Source organism: Daphnia pulicaria, chromosome 1 (assembly GCF_021234035.1).
Source record: "Daphnia pulicaria isolate SC F1-1A chromosome 1, SC_F0-13Bv2, whole genome shotgun sequence".
NCBI lineage: Eukaryota > Metazoa > Arthropoda > Branchiopoda > Diplostraca > Daphniidae > Daphnia > Daphnia pulicaria.
Window position 1 is genome coordinate 9,903,883 of NC_060913.1, and position 12,579 is coordinate 9,916,461.

Genomic DNA, 12,579 nt, shown 5'->3' on the forward strand with positions numbered 1-12,579 from the left:
ACATGGAAACCTTCAATTCTCCCATTTATTAACAATAAAGGTTTACACACTGTCTCATATCCAACTTTTCCTCAATTGTTTCTGTCAATAATTTTTCGTAACTGATTTTTTCTTGTTTGTTTAGATAAACAGCATCCATCAGTTTGATTGGGAAAACTCTGTCCTTGTGTATGCCCATGTGAGTGTGGGTGTATTCACTATAGGGCACCTTTTTTCCGTCATTTTCAACTTTTCTGCGGATGGATGAAGCACTTTTGTGGATGCCTGGCTGCTGTATTTCCCAGGCTGTAAGGTAGGCCAAATGTAATCTGCTATTCTTCCCTTTTGACTACATGCTGGTGGCGTTGATTATAAATCGTGACACAGTACGGAGTACGATTATTCCTGAGCTAGGCGCTTGACTGGAACTGATTTTCTCTTGCCGATCTTTGTTTTTCCCAGTAAAAGTTCATTAAATATTTCATTTGTAGAATGACTGTACATCAGGCCTGTTTTTGTACCTCGCAACTTTGTCTCTGCGAAATTTTATTCGAATCAAGTGCAGACCTTGCTAATTCTGCTTACCCATGTCGACAGCGTAGAATTCATTACGATTACGCAAAGGGGTCTTATTGCGACAGTATACCACCCTATTCCTCACTGAATAAGTCGTTCACAAGCATAACATAGCGTGGGATACGCTTATAGCCCAAAAAGAAAGGTTCGCCCAGAATACAGAGTCTATAATTATCCCTGAAGCATTATTACATAACCGATTCCATTTGTAATTAAACGTATACCTCTTAGGAAATGTTTATCGTCGACTTATATGGGACTGTGCAAAGGTCAACTGCCGCCCCGCGCCTCCGCCCGGACCCCAATTCCAAACAGATCAATAACGCAATCAACGTCCCCTCACCAAATCAACGTTAATTAGTTTGCCGCGCTATTTTGATTCGAGCTTTTTCGATTTTCTTTTCTCTTTTAAAAAGACTCAGCCGCCAGCCTATCCCCTTCCCAGACTATGACTATGTAGAGAAAAGCCCGCCCGGTATTTATTCACGGATTTGTGTGCATATTTTCGTTACCGACCGACCAACCCCCCCTCGGTATAAAACATTTCTCCCATTTCAAACATTGACAATGGATGAAAAAACAAACCCGAATTGACGCATTAATATTTTTTCCGGGTCATGGTAATCTCTTGCGACTTTTCTCTTTTTTTGGGGGGAAAAGAGACGGGCGGGTGTGACGGGTCTGCGCTGCTCAGATAAGCGGATGAGATATGCTGCCGACGACCAGCATATACTCCCTCGTCTTTTAGAAAATCATCAATGATGCAACAACACACGGAGGAGTAAGAGAGATGGCAGTAGAAAAAATTAAATTCTCATCAGTTTGTGATGAGGTATAAACTTTTCCATTCACCGTAATTTTTCTTACGTGGTTTTTTCGAATCAAAAATGGAAAAGCAGCTTCTCGAAAGCTTCCGACCTGAATGTCGTTCATGTATCATACAGTAGATGCATATCTATACGCTGGAAATTGAGTTCAAAGTTACTCCGGCCAAGAAGCTTGACGATGGCCGGATCTTTCAAAATCAGTTTCTATATTCCGGCTCAGCTGGAGAGTTCGGGAAGATATATTATGGGCCTGACGACTTTTACAAGTTGTACCCTGGATTCCCTGTATGAGGTTTTCTGTGACGCACACAGCAGTATATAATAATCATCTTCGTCGCCTTGTGGAATTTCCATCTATAAGGTAACATTGCGAAACCCACAATAACATAACGTAACAAGGAAGCCTCTCTCCCGCCGTCGATATGCTGCGCTGCTGGCGAATCATAGTCTTGTTCCGCTGTTGTTGTCATATTCGTACCCGATTTATGACTGTACTTATACGCTTTCCCTTGTCTAACCTCTTCATATTGGGCCATATTGTCCCATTTGCCTTGTTCTCCGTCTTTAGCAAGTCTCTACCGTACGTGATGCCGTGAGCAGTGCATCTAAATTTAAAAACACGCGCTGGGACTTGGAATAAGACAGTCGGAGCCGTTGAGATCCATTGCTCCCGACATCACAATGCGCGGACAATTATACGACCAACTCTACAGTCAAATGAGGAACTAGGAGGGGCAAGGGAGGGATTTCTAATTGATGAATGGACCGAAATACTCAGTCGACTCCTTTTGGCCGGTCCCCCCCCCCTTCTCGCCCAGATATAGTAGAAACTAGACGAAATACAACGGGTAGTCAATATATAGGCAACTATAAGGTCCGTCTTGTCCGAGCTGTCTACAATAGATTCCAGCCGGACCCTTTTCCGGCTAAAACCAGAAAGACACTAGAGAGAGACAGACGGACAGACTATTTGGGAGGGGGGGGGGGGGGGGGATTTTGCATATAGCCGTCGATTTATTATCTAGCGCCGTAATTTGAAGTGGCGTAATTGATTTATGACTCGAGCGGAGCGAACAGAGTGAAGAAGCCCCTTAAATCCCGTCGCCGCCTAGATAATCTCTTACTCTTGCGTCTGCCTTTAGCTTTAGAATTTCTTCCGGTCCGGAGGAATGAATTATCCCTCGAAACTTTGAATAGCGCCGACACAAAAGGTCGTCTCGGGGCGTTTCGTACATGTACCGTTCGTTCGTTATCAAAATGGTAACGAGTGTCCGAGAATTTTAGAAACGCCAGTCTCGTCCGTTCGTCCGGTTCGAGTTCGTCCTCTTTGTGTCGCTGGGCAGCAACAGCCGGCACCGAAGCTCAAACATATTTGCTCATTTGAGCCGCAATTAACCGCTGCCAGCTGACCGTGTCATCATCTCGTGAATCGTCAGGAAGTGGAACATTTTTCCGCTCGTCTTCCGACTGTCCCATCGTCGTTTTTTTTTTAAAACAAAACAATGCAGACCCTGTAATAAGAAGAAAAGGGGCGACATTTCCCTCCTAGTTTCGCTGGAATAAACGAGGCGCTTTGATACTTTCACGGCGCGTCAATTCGGACGAAAGGCCGTCACGATAAGAGCCGCAATATCATCACCTGATCTCACTCATCCCACGTCGGTTCTGATGGACGTATGTAGATATTAAGCCCAGCCAGCAGGCACCGGTGTCGTCGACGGCCGACACTTGTCCATTCCGCCGAATGCATTTCAATTTCAGACAGACTTGAACGAAGTTGAAGGAAAGTCGAGTTTCATCTTGGCGGCTCTAGACGCTTTTTAAATTTCCGCACTTTCCGATCCGAGGTGAGATGGAACTTGTTTTATCTACCGTCTCTTTTGCATCCATTTTTTGATCTGGTTTGATTCCTTCCAAAATATGAACCCCGTCACCTTCCTGTGGCGTGATTACGTGACGGCGTATCTATAGCTTACGTGAAATTGGAAAAACACAGACGAAAGTTACGCGCAGAATTCTATTTTTCGCTTTGTACGAAAAGCCTGTTTGTTGTTTTCGTTTTGTAACTTTCTCCACCGTGACGGATGCTTCTCAAAAGTAGAAACGGCAGCAGCAGCAGCAACGAAGAGGAGGCTGCAGCATTGGGCCGAGCGGATGCAAGTTGCTCAGAGATGTGCATCGCTCCAGATTCGGTCGGGATTGTTGTAGGAATTTAGTGCGACGGGCGAGTCGGAGCCATTAGATGCCCGGATGATGGAAATGAAATCCGTCTCGACTATAACAAACATGTTTAGAGCTTGACAACAGTTCTAGTTCCACACATGTTATCGCCCCCCCAAAAAAACGAGTTTTCATTTTTGCTCTTCGTTTTCTTTTACCACTTTTTGGGGGTTTGTCTTGTCCCTTATTCTCTCGATCCTATTCCAACTCGACGTTAGAAATGAGTCCCTCAAACCGTCAGTCTCTCTCTCTGCGTGTGCTCAGATTGACTTGTCGCCCGCTAAAGTTGACGACACGCAAATGACAAAAAAACGCAAGTGACGGGTGGCGAAGACGAGCGGAATCAATAAGGCGGAACGCGGAAGAGAAAAAGATAACTATAGGACTGTTCGCCTATAGTTACACTCGATCTCTAGTTATTTTCTTTTCCTTCTATCTTTAAATATAAAAGTAAAAGACCATCCGAAGAAGAAGAAGAAGCGACCTGACTAAGGCGCATAGAAGATAAATGCCCCTCTGAAAAGTGCGTATCAATTTAACAATGCGCCATTCGTTTTGTTAATCAAAAGGCATCCGGTTTATTTTTTCCCCTTACCCCGTGAGATTATTCGTTGTTGCGCCCAAGCGACAAGGAAAAGAAAACATAATATTTACCATTCCCAGTCTGGACTGAATGATCCGGACGACAATGGAAATGTGGAGCTGCTGGGCTGAAAAGACGTTTGAAATCTTGCCAAGTCACGATAACTGTGTCACCCATCACCACCACCACCACTACTACTTATTTATCCCCCCCCCCCCCCCCCCACCACCACCGTGCCAGTGCATCCCAGCATCGTCGTCCTATTTGAAATTAAGGAAAACCCCTTTTTCTGTTGTTCTTTCGTCGGATCGTTGACAGCACACTGTCAAATCGAAAAGAAAACGACGACACACACACAGTGTCCGGGTGAGTTGGAAATGTCTGAAAAGCGGCGGCTGCTGGAGGCGGCACAACTTTTGTGTTTGAATTCAAACAAGACAAACATTTTTTGAAGTAAAGGTCCAAATATTTTTCTTTCCTTTTTCTTCCGGATCCTTGACACTTTTGACGTGCGTCACAAATGCGAGGCGAACGATATTGTTCTCTGTATGCATATACATGCCAAGACGCAGTAACATAAGAAGGTTATTATAGAATAGGCTGGAAACTAGATTAGAGCTCAAGTCTTTTGTCTTCACGCCGTCAGTCTCGTGCAGTCGGCTCCCAGCTTTTTGAAATGTGTAAACGAAAAAGCAGATGAATATCAAATGTCAACGTATGTGGACGCCGTAAATATGATAAAACAGTTGTTGACTTTTCTCTGTTTTCCCATTTCCCTTCAATTTCGCCATTTTCGTGTCCCGCCCGTAATATTTTGGGCTTTTCTCTCTCTCCCCCGTTTGATGAAGTTTGCACGGCGTATCAAGGGGGGTGGGGTCTATATTACAGAGCAACGAGTATTGAATGTATGCAAATGCGCCTGCTGGAAGGGGTGTTATACCTTGCTGTTTCTACATAAAAGCGACGCTCATGTGAATAAAAAAGCTGAGCGGGAGGAAAGAAGAAGATAAAAAAAGAAGGATGACTTTGGCTGTCACTTGGCATCAGAGAAAAAAAGGAAGGAGACGATAAATGGTACAGGCAATTGAAAATCCAATTGCTTGGTCCACTGTTTTACATTTTATATTTAACCAGCAGAGAACACACACACACACGGAAGTCTAAGGAAATGAAATAAGAAACAAAAAAGGGGGGTTTAATGGAATGGAGTCTTGTGCATTCTTGCACTACAAACGCTGTTGTATGTATACAGCCCCGATAGCAGCAGCCGGGGTGCTAGTGCTGGTGCTGCTTCTTTGACTTGTTTGTGTTCCCATAGCATTCCGGCAACGACGTTTATACAATAGCACGAGGAGTTGTCTTGGCTCCTTCTTTCCTCTCGTCGGCACTTGAACAATTTACAACTGAAAGATCAAACGCATGGTGCACATTATTTATTTTGTCGGCCACTCTCCACTGCTCGGCTCTGCTGTGCTACTACTGCTGTTTGTGTAGAGCAGCACGTCTCTATAGGCGCACACTCTACACACGTCTCGAGACTTTCTCTTTAATGTCAATCAGCCAAAGTGACTCGCCAAATTCCCATAGAATGACGAATGGAGCGACAAACAAATTCAAATCTACAGTTAAGGAGAGAAGGCGTGGGAGTCGTTAGATTATTCATCATCATCAGTTCGTCATTAACGCTTGAGATTCCTCATTTCTTTAAACTCCCGCGACTCCTGTTTTCAGCTACACCGGCAACGCACATGTAGAACGCCAGAGTTGGCCGGGTTGTTGGCCTGACAGGAATTCCATGACGTGGAAATAAAAAGGGAGGATCCCCCCCCCCCCCCCGCCACGTCTGACACGTGCTGAAATCGGGAATACGCCGGATTGGATGTCGTGTGTGTATGCGGATGGGTATACAGGAAATAACCGTAGCTCTTGATCAGATCAGTTGTTGGCTGCTGGATAAACGTGATCTCCTGTCTGCTGCTCTGCGCTATAAAGTAATGGAGATGTAGGCTAACCTAACCTATCCTTTTAGATCACATAGGCCTATATCTGATATGAGTAAATTCCCATGGATTCAACTTTGACGACAACAAAAGTCAATTGTATTTCTTGATTTATTTATTGCATATATGCCAGCAGAGAGGAGGGAGGAAGAGTTATGTGTACAGTTGCAGTTTCACATCACGACAGTCTCTGCTATATGAAAGATTCAGCGCATGCCGCATGTGGTGGTGGTAGAGTATAGACACACATCGACCAGAGGAGGTAGACAGACACACACAGTCAGTCCTCGTCCAATCTAATCATTTTGCTTGGATCAATCTTCACATTCAAACTTCTTTTTACTTTTGCCTGGACTTTCTGTTCTTTCTTTGACCGCCCGCCCGCCCACCGTCTGCTTCTTTGATGTTTCTCTGATGGATTGTATCTACATAATATAACAGCCAACGTGAATACTCGAATAATAAGACAGCGCGGTGTCCGTTTCTTTTTCATTCACGCCCAGCCAAAAGCTTTTGATTTATTCATCAAGACGCACACACAGTCGGTCCAAGCGCCACTTGAATCTGTAATTAATCCGAAATAATAGAAAAAGATGACACGGAGACCAAATTTCTATTTCACTTTTTTTGAAGGGGGTCGACCATTTCCGTCTCCCCTTGTCCATTCCTTAGTTGAAACGCGGGCGCGTTACAAGTGCTGTGCGCTCGCTAGTCGCTACGGGGCGGACACAGTCAAGTAGACGAGAATAAGGAGCCGAAGAAGAGAAGGACTCGGGTCGCTTTGCAGAGATGTCCCCCGTATTTTATTTGTCAACTTGCCGGTCGAGATCTGCGTGGGTTCCCACTGATTCGCTGCGCAAGCGCATGACGGACAAGAAAAAACGAGAAAAAAGAGCCGCCCAGCACCGACACACAGACTGAGCGACGGTCGTCGACAGCAGGCTGGCAAAACACTCCAGCCCGACAACCATTCCGGGAGCTCTTTTCACTCACTCCGCATCTTCTATATCAAACCCACCCCACAAAATTATTTCCAGTAAAGAAAAAGAAAATAAGCGGCGATTAATTCGAAAAAGATTTACACCGTTTTTAGATTCGGACGGGACAGGCCGCTGTTGGATGCTCCAGATGTAGTGTGTCGTCCGTTGTATATCGAGGCGCCAATCGTGTTTGATTTGTTTGTGCAAATTTGAATCCAATAAGACCGTACAGTGATGATTGAAACACTCTGGAAAAATGGGAGCGGTGCTGCCTCTGTAATATCGTCACGGTGCAAAACCAATTTTGGTCCACAGTAGTGGTGCGTCGTTGATATTTTCTGTCGAGTGTCTTCGGAACTGTCGCAATCTCGGTCTTGTTCGACTCTACGTACCGGAATTGCCGCCAATCGGAGCACCTGGCTCCCATCAATCGCCAAAAGGTATTGTGTGTAGAATTGGAGGCGGGCGACCTTTGAGCCAAAGTGTCACTCATCTTCTTTTTTTTATTAACTATTCAACCGCGGATGATCTCAGCTCAGCGTGCTGTCGCCATCGAGCGTCTGATTTCCATCGTCAATGCGTTGACGTCTTTTCATTTCTCTTTTCTCGCCGTTGGGCATCGTCTATTCGCTTTCAGACGTGATGTCTCACCGAAATCAGATGACGTGAATGATGAATCACAGGTGGAGAAACTCCTGAGACCCAACTTGTCGCGTGATTCAGACATCTGCACTCGTTTTTGGCCACGTCCCGATCCCGATGTTTGTCTACGACAAACATATTTTTCGTCTTTTTTGATTATTTATGATGTGGACGCGATGACAGGGGTTTTTGTTTGTTTGTTTATTGATGAATAGCCAGTCTGAGCGGGTAGAAGTTGTCGATCATGTACATGTGCACCTCGCCGACAATCGTGTAGTTGCGTTAGTTCTCCGTGATTAATCCACACAAGTCTTTGTTCGCTCTCATATTTTCGACACTCGATTGAATTAATGTCTGGGATAATTTGAAACCCGTTTGAAACTTGCGACCCCAGTCCGGTGGTGGTCTACATTGTCTCTCTTCGATAACTATAGGAGCTACTTCAATCAATTTGCCGATGCGATGCATCGTTATTCCTTGTAATAATTTGATACATCAGAGTGAAGATGACTGACAGATGCTGATGCATAGATGCTGAATTAATCAAATTTGATGGGGTATTTCTGTTTTCTTGTTCTTTTTCCATTAAACGTCTTTAGAGTGTGCTTGACTGTATACTACAATGTTGTTTTTGCTTGTAGACATTCTTCCGTTCCCCCCCCCCCCCACCCTATAACACGCTTCGATAGGCTCTATATAGTCTACTATACCATATAGATCCCTCCTCCCCCTAGTGGTATATTCAGTGCAGCCAAGGATCCTTGTTCTTGTCGTTCGGGACTTCCGTTCACCATTTCGCCTCAACGTTGCGAAACAGCACAACAAACACAAAAAAAACTTGTTTACCGGATGAATTTTTTTTTCTCTCTCCTCCCCTCCTCCTCGCCGTCTGATTATAAGAGAGGATCGTTGCTGGATGCCGACACTATCACATATGGCGCGTGTGTGCAGAGGTGCGGCTGGATCAATCCTGCCATCACACTCTAGACGGAAAAAAGAAAAGAGTCGAGTCTCAAAGTCTCCTCTTTTTATCCATTGGCTTGTGATTCTTCTTCATTACATTTTGTTTCTTCCAGCTTCGATGATCCTACTTCTTCTTCTTTTTCCTTTTTTCGATCTCCGGCCTTCTTTGCTTCCGGTCCCGCAATCTTTTTTTGCGGGAGCTCCCCCCACCGAGGGGAAGCCTCTTGGCGGAGCAAGTCTATTTACAGGCTCACGGGTTGTCAGGTTGATCCATCGGCATCGATCCGTTGGTTGGGCGGACCCAATACTATAGACGAGAGAATGACTCCTGTGTATAGTGTACTGATCTCGCGCATTGGATTTTCCTTTTTCCTGCTGCTGTTGGATTGGAAAAGGAAAAGAGATATTTACCGACTTCATTTATACCGACCCAAGTTCTCCAACCGGATGTCTCTTCCTGGCCATCAGCTATAGGGAGGTGACTGTGTATCACAACAAAAAAAAAAAACGGATCCTTCAGTAGTGACCGGAATTTGTGCTCTAGTTGGATCAACATTTGTCAAGTTGCTCCAACGGTTTTCCATCAGGATGCGCAATTTCCTCACTATTCCCTGTGCATACATCAAGGGATTCTCATCCAGCAGCAGCCCAGCAGCTTATCTATTTGTCCATGTCGGATCGTGTGTCCGGTGACCTAGATATCTCCTCACGATTCTTTGTTTTTTTCCCGATAACGTCGAGCTTTCTTTTTTTGGCAATAATCAAATCGAAAAAACAGAAATTTCACTTTAAACATTGACGTCATTTAACAGTTAACTTTTATGCAAAGAGCCCATGTATGATTCATTAGATACTAATTGACGCCAGTGTGCATTAGCTGTAAAACCTCTTAGATCGTTTACGTCTTAAAAATTTGCAGCGACTTGATTGGATGTAGACTGGGCTTCTTTTAATCCTGTCGCATTCTGTAGGCTGTATAGCATCAGGTGTGTGTGTTTTGCAAATTATTCTTAGATTTATTTTTTACTTCCTTGTCCCCTTCATCCTCGTTCATCATCTCCGGCCCAACGAGGGGAATATAATCAGTTTAGATTTTGTATTTTTCGGGCGGGAGCGAAGGATTCTATCTCGTCTGGATCTATAAATAGGCCTACAAGTTCGAGTGAAACGTTAAGCCGGAAGAAACCCAAGAAAGATGATGGAAAAAATAGAATTTTGCTCAGCATTCTTCACCCGCAGACAACAATGAATTATGTAGACACAGATCAAATCGATCGGGCAGAGTTTGCACAATCCCGCGGGCAAATCCTTGTTTTTCGGTTAGAACTCCAGTCTGAGGAGTCTGTCTGCGCAAATCAGCTGTAGCTGGGCGAATATATGCAGCTGCTAACCTCCTACCGAGCTGCGTATTAGTTAGCAATGCGATCCGTATATTAAAGTTGCAAGTTATTTATACTCTGCTCCGTGTCAACTATCCGCAAACAAGGCAACGCAACGCAAGTTGAGCATTTGTGACAGCCTCGGGATGGGACAACTTTGCCAGCTGCGCACTCTGATTTGATGTAATGAAAACAGGTGGCATCCTGCTGGGTGACAGGCCAATGCTGGATCACAATAAATCTTTGTCGCAGTAGAAACTTGGATGAAGAATTGCACCAGTTTCTTTGACTCTACACAGTTTTCAGGGGAGTCTCGTCTACTGGTGTTCAAGGTAAAAAAGGTGGCTTTAAATATATGTAGAATAGGTACTACCTTGTGCGAATTATTCGATTACCCTCTCTTGATTACCGTCTTTTAATATTCAAATACCAGAGTGTGTGAATATTTGGTCAGTAAACGTTGCCATTCGAAAATGTCATTAGAATTAATTTACTAAAAAAAAAACTGTATTTTCAGGAAATAAAATACAAAAAAAACACCAGTTAAATTTAAATTTAAATATATATTTAAAATATAAATATTAGTTACGAGATTATTTGGAAATTTTGTCAACCAGCATGGTCGAAGATAGTTATTGACGGCTGTCGTGCAGACGAACCACGAATTGGCAGTTTTCGTGAAATGTGCAATGGCGTGGTTGTTAAACTCTTTACTGCAGGAGAACTGCAATTTCGTCTTCTATCGAATAGTCAGCTAGTTGTCCGGTAATAATCAATTTTATCTTAAAATCTGTGCATGTTTGTTTGTCGTGTTTCGAACCTAGCGTGATCGTAAATTTATTTAAATGGGGCGTTTGGCCGCTTGCTTAGAAATGGCGGGAGATATAGCTGAAGTTAGGTTACTTGAAGACGAGTTTCTTGCACATTTTTGAACTCAAATCCACTTAAAACGAATTCTATTGAACTGGTGATGTTGTGTTTGCTCAGCTTGAGTCACAACTAAAGCAAAGGTAGGCTACTTGATCTAAACTGATGACGGCTTGCCTACATCTTGCCTACATCAATGTCCAACAATTCTCATTGACCGATTTCCTATAACTGACATGGGTTGTTGCAGTATTTGGCTGTTTGTAATAATTTGAACTCTTGTACACCAGATCGTCTTTTATTTACAGTCTGGGTATGTCATGTTTCCTTTCCCAAGAAATAGGGTTGGTTTTCGATCACTGGTATTGAACGTGGTAACACGACTCGCTCTATCCACCACGTGGCAATTACTAGTCTAGTGCTTTCATTAAAAGACGCAGAGCTTTTGGAGGAACTTATGATATCAAACCGATGATGATACTGTTATTTGATTCCAGTCGAATGAAACATTCTGACGTCAAAGTTGTCAAATTTTCATTGGGGGGCGACATGTACGCTCATAAATTTAAAGTTTACTTTCCTCGTGGCGGCCAGTCAAACATTGACGTTCTTCTGCGACACAACGCAACTTTTGACTGTCCATGGCAATCGAGGTCGACCTTTTGCATATTTCAAAAAGACCAAAAAGATCTCCGTTCCAGGAATGTAATATTGGGTCTCGGCTCTCTGTTTCTATACGTATCCTCTTCGTGCAGGCTTTCATTGATTCTTTTAATCCACTTTGGTCCCTCCTCCCGTTTGTATTATACAGGCTCATTCAATCGCCTATATACTGGCATTGCTCTATTTGACCAGTAGAAGGAGAAGCCCATGCAACTTTTGAATCCTCTTCTCATAGACTCGTCACTTGTGCCATGTTTACCGGAATAGTCTCTCCTATTTTTCTTCCCCTTCTTTCCTTAGTTGTGTGTCGTGGGATTCACGGAATGTCGAAAGAAGAATAGGGTGACGGGGTGCAGTCACGGCTATCGGTTGAGACTATGCAGGAAGAAGATTCCAGTCCTAAATTTTTGAGTGGTATAGAGTCAGTTTTGTTGGAATTTTTGAAAGCTGGATCGAATCGAAATGCTTGAATTGTTCATAGGCACATCCGCACAGTCTTTTCATTCTCTAGCTGCGCATTTTTAATCCATCGTTCTCCCCCCCCATCGTCTACTAACTAAAACACTGAATTTCAAACCGTTTCCTGCATGTGGATCTCTTTCTCCTTTGCGTTTTCCACCCCGGCCAACTGAAATCAACCGCAAGTCGAGCGGCAAATAGGAACATCTCTGATTATACACGACGACGGCGGCGATGGGAAAACGTTGAACGGCGATAAAGAATAATCCATTGGGGAGAGAGAGAGATGGGCGGTGTAGGGCAACGGCAGTGGCTTAGGGACGTCATCCTCAGCACACGAAGCTTGTCTGTTTAGAGACTAGAAAAAAGTAAAGCTCTAGTATAGATAGGGCTAGCTTCTCTTTTGGGTTGAAATGAGAGCCAGCCAAAGTCAAACTCTTT

General features: G+C 44.0%; 1 protein-coding gene across 7 annotated transcripts in view; it reads left to right on the forward strand.

Moving 5' to 3' along the window:
• The first annotated feature begins 239 nt into the window (after positions 1–239).
• Positions 240–12,579, forward strand: part of LOC124346410 — a 31,748-nt gene continuing 19,408 nt past the window's right edge. For 2 of the 7 annotated variants that reach the window (XM_046798377.1, XM_046798379.1), the window contains exon 1: positions 240–292. The gene's annotated coding sequence lies outside the window, so the exon portion shown is untranslated. Of the gene's footprint in view, positions 293–7,081; positions 7,606–10,806; positions 10,915–12,579 lie in introns of those variants that run through there. The other 5 variants (XM_046798376.1, XM_046798375.1, XM_046798381.1 and 2 more) reach the window with 4 other exon arrangements.